Source organism: Hemitrygon akajei, chromosome 2 (assembly GCF_048418815.1).
Source record: "Hemitrygon akajei chromosome 2, sHemAka1.3, whole genome shotgun sequence".
Taxonomy (NCBI): domain Eukaryota; kingdom Metazoa; phylum Chordata; class Chondrichthyes; order Myliobatiformes; family Dasyatidae; genus Hemitrygon; species Hemitrygon akajei.
Genome location: NC_133125.1, coordinates 149,433,588 through 149,451,630, shown reverse-complemented (window position 1 = coordinate 149,451,630; position 18,043 = coordinate 149,433,588). Strand labels below are relative to the sequence as shown.

Here is an 18,043-nt window from a genome sequence, read left to right as displayed (position 1 = left end):
AGCATCTTTGGAAACGAGTAAACAGTTGACATTTCAAGCCGAGATTGAATGTTGACTATTTACTCTTTTCTATAGGTGCTTCCTGGCTTGCTGAGTTCCTCCAGCATTTCCTCCAACTTTCTTCCAGAAATTCCTCCAACTTTCCAGTTGGAATTGACAATGACTTATTCAGATGCAATGCTTTGCAAATTCACCTCATAACCTTACCTGCTTTAGTAAAGTCACCTCTCACTCTCCCACTTGCGAAGTACTACAGATTCAAATCAACTCAACTATTACTCATACAACAACTGCTTTCATGCAGTAATTTAACAAATATATATATTACTTGAACTGCCTTCACTGTAAGTATATTATCTCTTTAAATGTGACCACAACAATCGTACAGAGTACTCCCAGTGTGGTCTTACTACAGATCATGGGCACATGAGATATGAAGTTTCAGGGCGACAGGAAAATAAGGAGAGAATGAATTAGACCAATGGATTGCTAAGTTGGGAATTTTGTAGACACAATGGTTTAAATGGAAACCTTTTATTTCAAAGTAAGCTATTGAAACAAGCACTAATATTATATTTGCTCTCTTAGCTTCTGGTTTGCAACTTTGCATTTTGTGCATGGTCACCCTGATCTTTCGCTATAACAATCTCTCTCCTTTTAAACAATGTTTGTTATTTTTCTATTTTTCTGACTAAATGCTCTCACTTTACCTTGTATTATTCTGCATCTATCAGATTTTGCTCACGTGCCTATTAGCTACTTCTCAGAGGAAGTCAAGTAGGTACAGAGGAGATGTCAGGGCAAGATTTTTATGCAGAGAGTGGTAAGTGCGTACAATGGGCTGCTGGCAGAGGTGGTGGAGGCGGGTACGATGGGCTCGTTTAAGAGACTCCTGGATAGGTACATGGAGCTTAGAAAAATAGAGGGTTAAGGTGAACCCTAGGTAATTTCTATGCTAAGGACATATTTGGCACAGCTTTTTGGGCCAAAGGGCCTGTATTGTGCTGTAGGTTTTCTATGTTTCTATGTTAACTTCTGATGAAACAGACCAGACCTTTGCTTTTAACATAAGTTTCAAAACAAATTTCTAATATGTATGGAGGAACTTTCTGACTGGTTGCATCACAGCTTGATTTGAGGCTCCAATGCACAAGATCACAAGAGGCTGTGGACAGTTGTAGTCTCAATCAGTTCCATCATGGGCACAACAGTCCCTGCCATATAAAGTGCTGCTCTAACCACTATGCCCCACCAAAGCGGCACATGGCATATTCACCTATCACTGAAGCAGTGAGTTCAAGAGTCAGGAAGTTATAAAAATTTGATTAGGTCACATCTGGAGTCTTACATTTAATTCTGGTCAGCCCATTAAAGTAAGAAGCAGGAGGCTTTGGAGAGTTGCAAAAAGTGGTTTACAAGGATGCTGCATGGATAAGGAGACGTGCTATGAGGAGACATTGGACAAGCTTGTTTTCTTTGGTGAAGGCTGTATAATGAATGATTCTGCTAGAGTAGACAGTTGGTAGCTGAGGTTTGAAATATCTAACACTGCAGGATATGTCTTTAAGGTTAGAGGATAAGTTCAAAGGAAATGTATGGGGCAAGCTTGTTTTATGATACGGTGGTGAGTGCCAGGCATGCGCTGCCAGAAGAGTTGTTCTCTTCTGATGTAGGTTTCAGATTTAAATTCTGATCTACTTATCATATGTGCATCGATACATATACTGAAATGCATTGTTTGCATTAGCAACCAACACACTCAAGGAAGTTGTGTGGGAGGGTGGCAATGTGGAAGCATCACCACACATGGTTTGGAAGGTGCTTAAGATGGAGATACTTAAGAAGCTCTCAGGTAGGCACATAAATGTACAGGAAATGGAGGAATACAGACAACTTGAGGCAGAAAGGATTAATTTAGTCAGACATTTAATTACATCATGGGCAAAGGGCATGTCCCTATGCTGTAATCTTCTATGTTCCATGTACAAGATTTGCAGGGGTAAAACTCAGAATTTCAAAGATCTCCCTTTCTTCATTTATTCTGGCGCATTAGACAAGGCTGTCCTCTTAGTCCATTATTATTTGATATTGCTTTAGAACCCTTGGCAATTGCTATCAGACAATCACAGAATATTCTTGGCATTAATCGTGGGACAGGTATACATAAGTTATCATTATATGCAGATGATTTATAATTATTTATTTCTAATCTGGAGAAATCCATTTCTGCAGTTTTATCATTGTTGGCTCCATGTAGTGATTTTTCCGGGTATAAATTAAATCTTAGTAAGAGTGAATTGTTTCCTTTAAATAGACAGGTTCCAATTTATGGAAATTTACCTTTCAAATTAGTTAATGACTCTTTTATTTACTTAGGGATTAAAATCACAAAAAACTATAAAGACTTATTTAAGGTTAATTTTTTACCCTTAATTTATCAGATTAAATGTTTGTTTACTAAGTGGTCACCACTATCTTTATCTCTGCTAGGTCGGATTAATGCTATTAAGGTGGTTATTTTACCCAAGTTTTTATATGTATTTCAAGCGGTACCAATTTTTATTCCGAAATCTTTTTTTGCTAATGTTGATTCAAAAATTTCCTCATACATATGGCAGAATAGAAATCCTAGGTTAGGTAAGATATATTTACAGAAGGCAAGGAAGGAAGGTGGTTTGGCACTGCATAATTTTAGATTTTATTATTGGGCAGTTAATATCCGATATTTGATATGTTGGTTAAGGGATTGGGATATATATTTTAGCCCTCATTGGGTGAACCTGGAAATTAAATTGGTACAAGGATTTGCACCGGGTTCTATTTTAGGGACTTCTCTTCCCTTTGCTCTTTCTAAATTGCCGAAACGAATTGACAACCCAATAGTTAAGCATACCTTATGTATATGGTTTCAATTTCAGAAATTTTTTGGGTTGACTCAGTTTGTTTTAAATATTCCTATTGTATCCAATTGTTTTTTTTATCCTCTATTATAGACCAAGCTTATTCAGCTTGGAAGACTAAAGGATTACTACGATTTTCCGATTTATTTTTGGATAATTGTTTTATGACTTTTGAGCAATTATCTAATAAATATAATTTGCCTAGATTTCATTTTTTTTAGATATTTACAGATTAGGGATTTCTTAAATACTGTACTTCCTATTTTTCCAAATTCTGTGTCTTCAGGTATTTTGGAGAATTTGTTTGAATTAAGCCCTTTTCAGAAAGGGCTAATATCAAAACTTTACAATATAATTATGAAGATACGTTCAGAGCTCTTTTATAAGACTAAAAATGATTGGGAAAGAGAACCTAACCTTACTATCCCTATTGTGAATTGGGATAGAATTCCTCAATTAGTTAATACATCATCTATATGTGCTAAACATTCACTAATACAGTTTAAAGTTGTGCACAGGGCTCGTAGGTCCAAGGATAAATTGGCTTGTTTTTATTCCTATGTAAATCTTATTTGTGACAGATGTCATTCTGAGATAGCGTCTTTAACTCATATGTTCTGGTCATGTCCGCTTTTGAAAAATATTGGAAAGATATTTTTGATATTATTTCTGCGCTATTGAACATTGATTTACAACCTCATCCTATTACTGCAATTTTTGGTTTACCAATGATGGACTCACTCTATTTATCCTCTTTCACTTGTTGAATGATTGCATTTCTTACACTAATGGCTAGAAGATCTATTTTGTTGAATTGGAAAGAAATTAATCCCCCTACTGTATTTCATTGATTTTCACAAACTATGTTATGTCTAAATTTAGAAAAAATTAGAAGTGGTGTATTTGATACTTCTATTAAATTTGAAAAGATATGGAGACCATTTATTCAATATTTTCATATGATGTAATATGACCCTGTTCCAGGTCTATTTGATTTTCCAGTTTTGATTTTATATATGCTGAGAGGATCAGAGTTGATGACACTGATGATTTTGTATTTTTGTGAGATATTATAAACAGCCCTTTTTTCTCTTTTAATTTTTTTTTCCTTTTTTCTTTTTTTGTTTTTTTCCTTATTAGTTACTATATTATTAGATTAGTTTTTTTGCATAATTTTTTCCTTTTCTTTTTCTTTTTTCTGTTTTTTCATCATATATTATGATATACATAGGTTTGCCTTGTTTATTTGTATATTGTATAATCTATGATATGGGAATACCCATTTATACTGTAATCATTACTTATATATTCTTTCATGTTCAGTTGAAATGTGTATGTTTGTAATCCCATTATCTATGTATCAATTTTATTTTGTTGATATTAATAACAATAATAAAAAGATTGAAAAAGAAAGAAAACTCAGAATTCAAACTAATTGAAAGATACAGTTCAAAAAAGAATAAAATCTTGTGATCCATTTTGAAGTATTCTCCAAAATACATCAGGAGGTTCAATTATGTAACAATAAGGTATATTCTAATAATGCTGCTCTGTTTAAGCGTTAGGTTATACAAAAGTAAAAATGCTGCAGATGCTGGGAATACAAGGGAAAATCAGAGAAAGCAAGAAGTATTTAGCAGCCCAAGCTATACCTGTGAAGAATGAAAAGAACTTAAAGATAGGGATGAGTTTGATTTTTCTCAGTTTAAAAAACTTATAGATAAAATGATTAAGATGCAGTGATGCAAGGGAAATGAACAAAGGGAATTTATCTTCTAGAGTGGAGACTCAGCATGACTGAACGACACAAATTGATGGTGCTGGCTAAATCAGGTTGCTGAAACTTTGTGAATAAGAAAAATAGTATCTGTAAACTTGTAAACATAGGACCAAAATTAAATCATTTGGCCCATTGGGTTCTCTGACTTTTTATCTTGGTGGATTTATTTTCCCTTTCAACATCATTCTATTGCTTTCTTCCACTGTTCATTCATTCATTGTTCCTACAGCTCCCACTCTCACTCTGACAGGGAACAATAATCTCAGAATGTTTGTTGAGGCTGAATGTCTAGTTTACTCCTGCAGTATCTCTACATTCCCTGAGCTGCATCATTCACATTGACACCCTCTTGCCCTGGCCACAAACCAAATTTGAAGTAGTTATTCTAATGTGTGCGACAGCTTCTTGAAACACAGTGCCCTTGTAACACTGTCCCTCTCTGATGCATGGCAGTGTTTGAAGCTCGGATTCCAGGTCTCCAACTTTGAGCCAGAGTTCCTTGAGCAACCAACATGAGCATAAGACCACAAGACATACAAGCAGCATTAGGCCCTTTTGGCCGAACGAGTCTGCTCCATGGCTGATTGATTTTCCCCACCTCAACACCTTTCTCTGTGCTGTAGATGAGATCACCAGAAACTCTAATGGCATTCACCAGTTCCCAAATCATGCAATGCTACAACACATCACATGATCCCATACAAATGCTTTACTTAAAGGGGAAATACATAATATTGAAGCTCTGATACTGAAGTCTAGAAGTATAACAATCGATCTAAGCTTATGATTTATGCTAAAATGAACTCTTGACCTCAATCTGTTTTGTTCCATGCTTCCCTCTATTGTCTGCCTGCTCTGAGCTCTCTTTAGTTATAACAATATACTCTTTATTTTGGCGTTCAATATCATCATCCTCACAGTACTATTAACCTAGCCTCAAAACCTTGCTCTGTACCTTACTCTGCAAATGGATCCTTGACTTCCTCAAATTTCAAAGTTAACATACAAACCTGCAAATTGTTAACACAAGGGCATATCAGTAAAGTTAAGAAACATAATAGAATCAATGAAAGACCACACCCAATAGGATTAATACATGACGACTGTGCAAAGGACAACAAACTGTGCAAATACAAGAAAAGGAAATAATAGTCATCAGTCTTTTTGACTTCTGAGGCCTTCATCAGTCAGAGTTGTCCATGGATATTGCATGCCAGCTGTCTAGATGTGCAAGCCTGGGCAGGATGACTTGGAGAGCAAGCCATAGCCCATGTAGCAAGCTCCCCCTCTCCACGCATCTGATGAACTCAAAGCAGAGTCTGATACAGTTTGGTATCAGATTAATCACAGAAGTTGTCAGTCAATGTTGAACTCTATGTAGGACTGCTTTAGGGACTCCAGCTCTGGATTTACCCCTTGAGGTTTATTTCTGAAGCCTTCTGCATAAGTGGGTAAAACCACAGTAAGCAATATGTATCAAAGCAAGAGATGAAGAATCCTTGAAAGTGAGTCCATAGGTTATGGGAACCATTCAGTGATGAAGCAAGTGGCAAGAGAAGTTATCCCCACTGGTTCAGAGCCTGATGTTTGAAGATAATAACTGTTCCAGAACCTAGTGATGTAGGTCCTGAGGCTCTTGTACTTTCTACTTGATGGCAGTAGCGAGAAGAGAGCATGGCTGAGGTAGTGGGGGTCCTTGATGATGGATACTGCCTTCTTGCAACAACACTCTGTGTAAATGTGCTCAGTGAAGTGGATGACTTTACCTGTGACAGACTGGGCTGTATGTACTACATTTGTAGTATTTTCCATTCAATGGTATTATCGTTTCCATACAATGCCATGATGCAATCATGATGCTCTCCAGCCTACATCTATAGAAGTTTGTCAAAGTTTTAGATGTTATGCCTCATATTCGCAAACTTATAAGGAAGTAGAGTCTTTCTTTTTTAAGTACACATACACATTGAGCACAGGACAGATAACAAGAGGAACTTCACCTTTGATCCCCGAATGAGAACTGGCTGGTGCATCTCTTGTTTCCTCCTCCTGAAGTCAATAATCAGCTCCTTGGTCTTGCTGACAATGAGTGAGAGGTTGTTGTGGCACCATTAGGGCCACGTTTTCAATTTCCCTCCTATATGCTGATCTGTCACCTTTGATTCAGCCAGCCACAGTGCTGTTACCAGTGAACTTAAATATGGCACTGGAGCTGTGCTTAGCCTTACAGTCATAAATATAAAGCAAGTAGAGCAGGGACTAACTACACAGCCTTGTGGTGGACCTGAGTAAATGGTGATTGTGAAGGAGGTACTTTTGCCAGTCTGAACTGATAGGGATCTGCAAGTGAGGAATTCAAGGATCGATTTGTACAAGAGGTATTAAGGCCAAAGTCTTGGAGCTTATTGTTTAGTTCTGAGGAGATGATTTTATTGAATGCAAAACTACCTCAGAGACTGAAAATACTGGGGCTGTGGGAGTTCACATCAGGAAATCATAATAAACATTGATCAGTAATATCTCATCCCCGCTGATAATCAACATAGGCAAACATCACATTGAGTGCTTAGCCCACTAGTCTACTTTCTCTGTATTCATGACTCTATGGCTAAGAACAGCTGAAGCACGATAGGTTCACTGATGACAGTACTGTTGTTGGCAATGAGACAGTGTGTACAAGTGTGATAGGATTGATTATTAGAGTAGTGTCGGAACAACAATCTCACCCTTAGCATCTAGAAGGCCAAGGAAATGATTGTGGACTACAGCAAGGTGAGATTGGGAAAACACACATCAGATCTCACCAAGGGTTCAGCAGAGGGAAGGGTGAGCAGATTCAATTTCCTGGTCATCAACATCACGGAGGATTTATTCTGTGCCCAAAACATTGATGCAATAATGAAAAGGGCACATGTGGCTCTATTTCATTAGGAATTTGAGGTGCTTTGGCATGTCATAGAAACATAGAAAACCTACAGCACAATATAGGCCCTTTGGCCCATAAAGTTGTGCTGAACACGTCCCTATCTTAGAAATTACTAGGCTTACCTATAGCCCTCTATTTCACTGAGCTCCATGTACCTATCTAAATGCCTCTTAAAAGACCCTATCATATCCGCCTGCACCAACATTGCCGGCAGCCCATTCCATGTACCACCACTCTCTGAGTAAAAAACTTACCCCTGACTTTACTCTGTACCTGCTCCCCAGCACCTTAAACCTGTGTCCTGTTGTGGTAACCATTTCAGCCCTGGGAAAAAGCCTCTGACTATACACACAATCAATGCCTCTCATCATTTTGTTCACCTCTATCTATCAGGTCACCTCTCATCCACCTTTGCTCCAAGGATAAAAAGGCTGAGTTCACTCAACCGATTCTCATAAGGCATGCTCCCCAATCCAGGCAACATCCTTGTAAATCTCCTCTGCACCCTTTCTATGGTGTCCACATCTTTCCTATAGTGAGGCAACCAGAACTGAGCACAGTACTCCAAGTGGGGTCTGACCAGGGCCCTATATAGCTGCAATATTACCTCTCGGCTCCTAAATTCAATTCCACGATTGATGAAGGCCGATACTCCATATGCCTTCTTAACCACAGAGGCAACCTGCGCAGCTGCTTTGTGCGTCCTATGGACTCGGACCCCAAGATCCCCCTGATCCTCCACACTGCCAAGAGTCTTACCATTAATACTGTATTCTGCCATCATATTTGACCTACCAAAATGAACCACTTCACACTTATCTGGGTTGAATTCCACCTGCCACTTCTCCGCCCAGTTTTACATCCTATCAATGTCCCGCTGTAACCTCTGACAGCCCTCCACAGTATCCACAACACCTCCAACCTTTGTGTCATCAGCATACTTACTAACCCATTCCTCCACTTCCTCATCCAGGTCATTTATAAAAATCACAAAAAGCTGTCCCAGAATAGATCCCTGAGGCACTCCACTGGTGACCGACCTCCATGCAGAATATGACCCTTCTACAACCACACTTTGCCTTCTGTGGGCAAGCCATTTCTGGATCCACAAAGCAATATCCCCTTGGATCCCATGCCTCCTTAATAAGCCTTGCACAGGGTACTTTATCAAATGCCTTGCTGAAATCAATACACACTACATCTACTGCTCTTCCTTCATCTTTGTTTAGTCACATCCTCAAAAAATTTAATTAGACTCGAAAGGCATGACCTGTCCTTTACAAAGCTATGCTGACTACTCCTAATCATATTGTACCTCTGCAAATGTTCATGAATCCTGCCTCTCAGGATTTTCTCCATCAACATACTCACCACTAAGTTAAGACTCACCAGTCTATAATTTCCTGGGCTATCTCTATTCCCTTTGTTGAATAAAGGAACAACATCCGCAATCCTCCAAACCTTGGGAACCTCCCCTGTCCCTGTTGATGATGCAAAGATCATTGCCAGAGGCTCAGCAATCTCATCGCTCACCTCCCCCAGTAGCCTGGGGTACATTTTGTCAGGTCCTGACAACTTAACCGACTTGATAGTTTCCAAAAGTTCCAGCACATCCTCTTTCTTAATATCTACATGGTTAAGCTTTTCAGTCTGCTGCAAGTCATTACTACAATCACCAAGTTCCTTTTCCATAGTGAATACTGAAGTAAAGTATTCATTAAGTATCTCTGCTATTTCCTCCAGCTCTAAACACACTTTCCCACTATCACATTTGATAGGTTCTATTCTTTCACATCTTATCCTCTTTCTCTTCACATATTTGTAAAATGCCTTGGGGTTTTCCTTTAATTCTGCCCTTCGAGGCCTTCTTATGACCTTTCTGGCTCCTAATTTCCTTCTTAAGCTCCTTCTTGATAGGTTATAATCATCCAGATCTCTAACATTACCTAGCTCTCTGAGACTTTTGTAAGCTTTTCTTTTCTTCTTGACTAGATTTATTATAGCCTTTGTACACCACAGTTTCTGTACCCTACCATAACTTCCCAGTCTCATTGAAATGTACCTATACAGAGCTCTACACAAATATCTCCTGAATATAGAGCCATAGAACATTACAGCACAGAAACAGGAATTTTGACCCAACTTGGCTGTGCCAAACCATTAATCTGTCTAGTCCCAATGACCTGCACCTGGACCATATCCCTCCATATGCCTCTCATCTATGTACCTGTCCAAGCTTTTCTTAAATGTTAAAAGTGAGCCCATATTTACAACTTCATTTGGCAGCTCATTCCACACTCCCACCACTCTCTGTGTGAAGAAGCCACCACTAATGTTCCCTTTAAACTTTTCCCCCTTCATCCTTAACCCACATCCTCTGGTTTTTAACTCGCCTGGCCTCAGTGGAAAAAGCCTGCTTGCATTCACTCTATCTATACCCATCATAATTTTATATACCTCTATCAAGTCTCCCCTCATTCTTCTACACTCCAGGGAATAAAGTCCTAACCATTTGAACCTTTCTCTGCAACTCTGTTTCTCAAGTCCTGGCAACATCCTTGTAAACCTTCTCTGCACTCATTCAACCATATTGGTATCTTTCCTGTAATTTGGTGACGAAAACTGTACACAATACTCCAAATCTGGCCTCACTTATACAACCTCACCATAGCATTCCAACTCTTATACCCAATACTTTGATTTAAAAAGGCCAATGTACCAGAAGCTCTCTTTACTACACTATCTGCCTCCAACACCACTTTTAGGGAATCTTGTATCTGTATTCCTAGATCCCTCTGTTCTACTGCACTCCCTAGTGTGCTACCACTTATCTTGTATGTTCTACCTTGGTTTGTCCTTCTGAAGTGCAATACCTCGTACTTGTCTGTATTAACCTCCATCTGCCATTTTTCAGCCCATTTTTCCAGCTGGTCCAGATCCCTCTGCAAGTTTTGAAAACATTCCTCACTGTCCACTACACCTACGATCTTTGTATCATCAGCAAATTTGCTGATCTAATTTACCAAATCATCATTGATATAGATGACAAATAACAATAGCACTAACACTGATCCCTGTGGCACACCACTAGTCACAATCCTCCACTCAGAGAATCGGTCCTCCACTACCACTCTCTGACTTCTCCCATTGAGCCAAAGTCTAATCCAATATACTACCTCACCATGTATGCCTAGTGACTGAATCTTCCTAACTCACCTCCCATGTGGGACCTTGTGAAAATCTTTACTGAAGTCCACATAGACAACATCCACTGCCTTTCCTTCATTCACTTTCCTGGTAACCTCCTCAAAAAACTCTAATAGATATGTTAAACATGACCTACCATGCACAAAGCCGTGTTGACTCTCCCTAACAAGTCCCTGTCCATCCAAATACTTGTAGATCCTATCCCTTGGTACTCCTTCCAATAATTTACCTACTACCGACATCAAACTTACTGGCCTATAATTTCCCAGATTATTTTTTGAGCCTTTTTTAAACAACGGAACAAGATGAGCTGTCCTTCAATCCTTCAGCACCTCAACTGTAGATAGTAACATTTTAAATATATCTGCCAGGGCCCCTGCAATTTCAACACTAGTCTCCTTCAAGGTACGAGGGAATACCCTGTCAGGTCTTGGTGATTTATCTACTCTGCTTTGCCTCAAGTTAGCAAGCACCGCTTCCTCTTCAATCTGTATATGTTCCATGACCTCACTACCTGTTTGCCTTATTTCCATTGCCAGTTTCCTTAGCAAATAGAGACACAAAAAATCCATTTAAGATCTCTCCCATGTCTTTTGGTTCCATACATAGTCAACCACGCTGATCTTCAACAGCCCCAATTTTATCCTTTACTATCCTTTTGCTCTTAATATACCTGTAGAAGCTCTTTGGATTATCCTTCACCTTGACTGCCAAAGCTACCTCATGTCTTCTTTTAGCCATTCTGATTTCTTTTTTAAGTATTTTCTTGCACTTTTTATATTCCTCAGGTACCTTAATTGCTCCCCATTTCCTATACATGTCATACATTTCTTTTTTCTTCTTTATCAGAGTTCCAATATCCTGAGAGAACCAAGGTTCCTTATTCTTATTCACTTTGCCTTTAATCCTGACAGGAACATACAAACTCTGCACTCTGAAAGTTTCTCCTTTGAAGGCCGCCCACTTCCCAACGACATCCTTGCCAGACAACAACCTGCCCCAATCCAAACTTTTTCGATCCTTTCTCATTTCTTCAAATTTGGGCTTTTCCCAGTTTAGAACCTCAAAACAAGGACCAGATCTATCTTTATCCATGATCAAGTTGAAACTAATGGAGTTATGATCACTGGAATCAAAGTGTTCCCCTCCACACACTTCCATCACCTGTTCTAACTTGTTTCCTAATAGAAGATCTAATATTGCATCCTCTCTAGTCATTCCCTCTATATATTGACCTAGAAAACTTAAAACTCTAACCTGTCTAGACTTTTAACAGTATGGGAGTCCCAATCAACATGCAGAAAATTAAAATCCCCTACTATCATAACTTTATGTTTCCTGCAGTTGTCTGCGACCTCTCTGCAGAGTTGATCCTCCAATTCTTGATGACTATTGGGTGGTCTATAATACAACCCCATTATATTAATTTATGAGGTGTCTGGACAGAGTTAATGCCAAGTAGGAGATACGTTTGTGCTGGGGTTGAAGATGGAAAGTCATGGATATAAAATAAAGTGGAAAAGAACTAAGGATGGCAGAAGGAAGTTATTCATCTTCTGTTATAGATGGCATGTGGCTGGAAACTGGAACAGATGTGATAAAGGCATCTTTTATCACAGCCTTTGAGGGGCACTTGGATAAACATATGCTGGAAGAAACTTTGCAGAAGTACCGTTACAGAGCCAGTAGGTGGAATTGGTGAGTTGCTCTGGTAGAGAGACAATGCAGGTGATAAACCTCCTTCTGCGCTGTGCTGTAACTAAAATGCAAGGCATGCTGAAACCCATCAAAAAGACAGGCAACATCCATGGAGAGACAAATAAATGTTTCTAATCTGTTCCAGTTTTTATGAAGGGCCATTGACCTGACTTGTTGAACCTACTTCCTTCAGCTTGGTCTGCTGAATTCTTCAAGCAGTTTCTGGTTTGCTTTAGGTTATTCATTCTCTTTCTATGTCCTCAACAGACAATGATGTAAAGGACAACTAATTCTGACCCAAATACTGTCAAACCAAGCACTTCTCTGCTGAAGAATGGATATAAGATCCTGAAAAAGAAAATAAAAGCCGTAACAAAGATAAATCAAATAATTAAATAGTGATGAGAATTAGTCACCTACTTAGTTGCTCTGAAACTGATACTTAACTTTCTGTTTGGACACAAGATATGTTTGAATGCTCAGCAAGCACTTGGACCCATTGCAGTTTCCCTATCACCACAATACATCAAACGCAGATGCAATCTCAATGGCTGTTTGCACAGCTTTAGATCACCTGGACAACACAAGCACCCATGTCAGGATACTGCTCTTGGAATATAATTCAGCATTTAATACCATCATTTCCACAATCCAGATTCAGAAGTTACAAAACCTGGGCCTCTGTACTTCCCTCTGCAATTGGACCCTCGATTTCCTAACCAGAAGACAATCTGTGTGGATTGGTGATACCATCTACTCTTCACTGACAATGAATACTGTTGCATGTCAGGGGTGTGTGCTTAGTCCACTGCAAAACACTCTATATGCACATGAATGTGTGGCTAGCCATAACTCAAGTACAACCTATAAATCCGATACAACTATTATTGGCAGTATCTCACGTGATGACAAGAGTGTGTACAGGAGTGAGATACGCCAACTAATGGAATGGTGCCGCAGCAACAACCTGGCACTCAATGTCAGTAAGACAATAGTGCTGATTGTGAACTTCAGGACAGGCAATTTGAAGGAACACATATCAATTCTCATATCAGAATCAGAAGTGGAGAGAGAGCAGTTTCAAGTTATTGGGTGTCAAAATCTCTGAAGATGTAAGCTGATCCCAACATATTGATGTATTTATAAAGAGGGCAAGACAGTGCCTATACTTTATTAGGAGTTTCAAGAGGTTTGGCATGTCAATAAATACACTCAAAAGCTTCTATAGATGTACTATAGACAGCATTCTGACAGGCTGCATCACTATCTGGTATGGATAGGCTACTGTACAGGACCAAAAGCAGCTGCAGAGGATTGTTTACCCAGTCAGTTCCATCTTGGGTACTAGCCTACAAAATACCCAGGCCATCTTCAAGGAGAGGTGTCTCAGAAAGGTGGTGTCCATTACTAAGGACCTCCAGCACCCAGGTGATGCCCTTTTCTCACTGTTACCATCAGGTAGGATACAGAAGCCTGAAGGCACACACTCAGTAATTCAGGAACAGTATCCTCCCCTCTGCCATCTTATTCTTAAATGAACACAACCTCACTTTTTTTAATATATAGAATTTCTGTTTTTGCACAATTTTTAATCTATTTAATATACATATATCATAATTGTTTTTCTTAATTACCCATGATTTAATATTATTTTTTTCCTATTCTATATTATGTATTGCACTGAACTGACACAGCTGAGTTAACAAATTTCACATCACTTACTGGTAATAATGAACCTGATTCTGATTCTCTGGAATTCTTTACCTTGGTGAGTATTGAAGCTCAGTTATTAGAAGTATTTAAAGTGGAGGTGGTTAAATGTTTGATAAATTGAGTAACCTCTGGAGAAGTAGCAAAGAAGATACAAGATTGGCAGAGATAAGCCATAATTACATTGAAGGATGTGCACCTACTTCCATTTTCTTTATGTTCAGTAAACACTTTTTTGATAGAGAATTCCTTTATTATACTACCCAACACATTTTAACTAACTGGATCATATTTCCAATTTTTTTGGTGATATATTTTTGGCTACTTCATGGTGACTTTTGATGAAGTAAATGCAAAGACACAAATTTCAGTGGGAGCTTGATTACGGACTGGGTGGGATTAGATTAAAGCTCATTGAAGAAAGTTGGAAAATGAAAAAAACCTAAAGATGCTGTAAAATCTAATATCAAAAAAGGAAAATAATTGAAATGCTGAGCAGATTGGGCAGCATCTGTGGGGAAAAATGTTAACGTTTCCTCAGAATTGAGAAGGATAGAAAACAAGCTAGTTCTACTTTGCAGAGTAAGTAGTGGTGGGATGAGTTGTAAAGATGGAAATCAATCTCTCTGACAGGGTGAGACAAATCAACATGTGCAATCATGTATCCATTTGGATTGGATTATGCTGTTTGTGGAGAGCTACAAATGGTAAGGCTGTGAGAGATATACAACTGGCCACATTACACAAATGTAACTAGAAAATCTGGGCTAAAGTGATATTCAGAAAAGACCAGTTATGATGGAATCACACACACATGCACACACACACACACACACACACGCACACGCACACACACACACACACACACACATACTACTCAATGTTCTGATCTGAGACCCCTTTTGGCAGGACTGGAGAGAAAAAGAAAGCACAGAGCAGGTTAAAAAGGTGGGGGAGGGGAGAGGAAAAAAACCAGGTGAGAGGTGAAACTTGAAGAGGGAGGGATGAATAAAGAGTTGGTAAGTTGATTGCTGGAAGAGATACAGGGCTGGAGAAGAGGGAGGGTGCAAGGTTCACCTATCACCTTCTGCTTCTCTCTCCCCTCTCCCCACCCTTTAAATCTAATCTTCAGCATTTTTTCTCCATTTCTGTGAAGGATCTTGGTCTGAAATGCTGACTGTAGTTTTCCCTATATATGTTGCCTGGCCTGCTGAGTTCCTGCAACATCTTGTGTGTGTTGCAAGAGAACAAATCTGGAATAAAAGTCTTCCAGCTATGCTGTTAGATGTTGAACTTAGTTAACCAGCCTGCATGATGGGAAGTAGATAACTTCATCTTGGTACCAGCTGATCTGAAGATGAAATACAGATCAACTTTTGTTTTTTGAACTGCACTCTCAAAATATGGAATTCAATCCCTAAATCTATGAGGGATATAAACTTAGTTGATACCTTTAAACACCAGCTCAAAACCTATTTATTCAGCCTAACTTTAACTAACACCTTTTTGTCTATTATTTTAATTTATTTTTTATTTTATTTTCATTCACAGCACTTTGAACTACATTGCCCATATGAAAAGTGCTCTGTAGATAAGGTATCATTAATATAATTTTATTTTAACTCATTCAAGCTGGTAAAAACCTGAAGTACAGGCATAGCCAAGCACACTTATTTCTCAATTGCTAGGAACTTTTGGACTATTCTAGTGGTATTTAGTATGGTGGCTCTCTTGGCTCACAGCATAAATATTGCTGTGTACACCTAATTGTTTAATGTTATTGTATAGTGACTTTTGCATGATTCAGTTGTAGATATCACTGCTGGGACCATTGTGGTAAACTATGTGTATACCTGTCTGGGCATGCCCCTCTGCTGACTGCTCCTGTGGCTCCTCCCACAGACCTCAGTATAAAGGCGATTGAAGGCACTGCTCCCCCCTCAGCCTCCAAGATGTCATGGTCAAGTTTGCAGCTAATATAAGCCTATCTTTTGCCTCCCGTCTCCGAGAGTTATTGATTGTGCATCAACAATACAAGTTCTGTTCATGTTCCATAGTCTTCAATTTCCTCTTTTAATTCAGCACATTCCTGGTGTTTTTCACTTTGTGATTTCTGTACTTTATTGTTTGGAATGGCTGAATCTATGAAGTAATTTGTTCTTGTTTGTTCATCCAGTATTCCCTAGTGTTTATTATTATTTTTGAAAGACCTACATAGTGTGGACATAGAGAGAATGTTGCTTACAGTGGAGGAATCTAGGACAACAGGGTACAGCTCAGAATGCAAGGACATACCTTTAGAACAGATGTGCATCTGATGAATTAATTGCCACAGATGGTTGTGGATACCAAGTGATTGGATATAATTAACATAAAGGTTGATAGGTTCTTGATTACTAAGGGTGTCAAGGAATACAGGGAGAAGGCAGGAGAATGGGGTGAGAGGGAAAATAAATGAGCCATGAGGGAACAGTACAGCAGACCCAATGAGCCATAAGTTCTCTCCTATTTCTTTTGGTCTTATGATCCCAGTTACCACATTCCCTTGAAACTAACCTGGTTCTTTTTCTAGTGTCACATTAACACTTGCCTTTTTCACCAGAAAACTGATTATTCTATGTAATAATGATACACTGTGAATTAAAACAACCTTTGAGTTGTTGCCTGTGCAGTGGGCTACACTTGAATCCAAGGGTGATCAATATCCTTATTGGCAGATTTTCTGAAGCTGCTGGTAGGCTTTAATCTAATTTGGCATGGGGATGGGGTAATAGGGTTGTGGATAGAGCCATTGATTTAAAAGCAGAGGTAGTGTATAGGTAGACCCAGGAAGGACAGGCAGATGAATGGGCAAAACTGCAGTGGGATGGGTTGCAGTGTAAAGGGGGTCAAAACTGAAAAGGGTGATAAATACAGGAGTGAAGGCATTATATTTGAATGCACAGTGTATACAGAATAAGATTGATGACCTTGATCACATTTAGAGATTGGCAAGTATAATATTGTGAGTATCATGGACTCATGGCTGAAACATAACTGCAATTGGGGACTTAATATCCAAGGATACACAATCCATCAAAAGGGCATGCAGGAAAACAGGAGGAGGAGTAGCCGCTCTGGTAAAAAATGAAGTCATATCTTTAGAAAGGGGTGAAGCAGGATTGGAAGATGTAGAATCCTTCAGGTTAGAGTTAAAGAAAACTGCAAAAGTATTACAACCCTTATGGGAGTCATTTACAGGGCTCTGAATAATAGCCAGGATGTAGTCTACAACTTACAGTGGGCAATTGAAAAAGCATATCATAAAGCCAATGTTAAGTTAGCCATGGGAGATTTCAATATGTTGATAGATTGGGCACATGAAGTTGATATAGGATCCCAAAGGAGAATATGTGGAATGCCTCCAGGATGGTTTTTTGGAGAGGTTGCAGCTGAGCCCACTAGGGGATAGGCAATTCTGGATTAGGTGCTGTGAAACGAACTTCATATGATTAGGGAGCTCAAAGTAAGGGCACCCTTAGGAAACACTGATCATAATATGACAGAATTCACCCTGGCTCTTCAGGAGAAACTACAGTCAAATGTATCAGTATTACAGTGGTGTAAGGGGATTTACAAATGCACGAGAGAGGAGTTCGCCAAATGTGATTGGAATGTGACATTAGTAGAGATGATGACAGAGCATTGGGGAGCAATTTGGAAGGCACAGGATAGATACATCACAAAGAAAAACTATTCTAAAGGCAGGATGACACAACCATGACTGACAAGGAAAGTCAGACAACAAAGACAAGGGAGTGATATAAAAAAGCAAAAATTAGT

At 39.0% G+C, this 18,043-nt stretch overlaps 1 protein-coding gene across 1 annotated transcript in view; it reads right to left on the bottom strand.

The window, feature by feature from the left end:
- The window catches only part of LOC140721035 (E3 ubiquitin-protein ligase TRIM39-like), a 51,307-nt gene that overhangs the window by 23,675 nt on the left and 9,589 nt on the right, over positions 1-18,043 (bottom strand).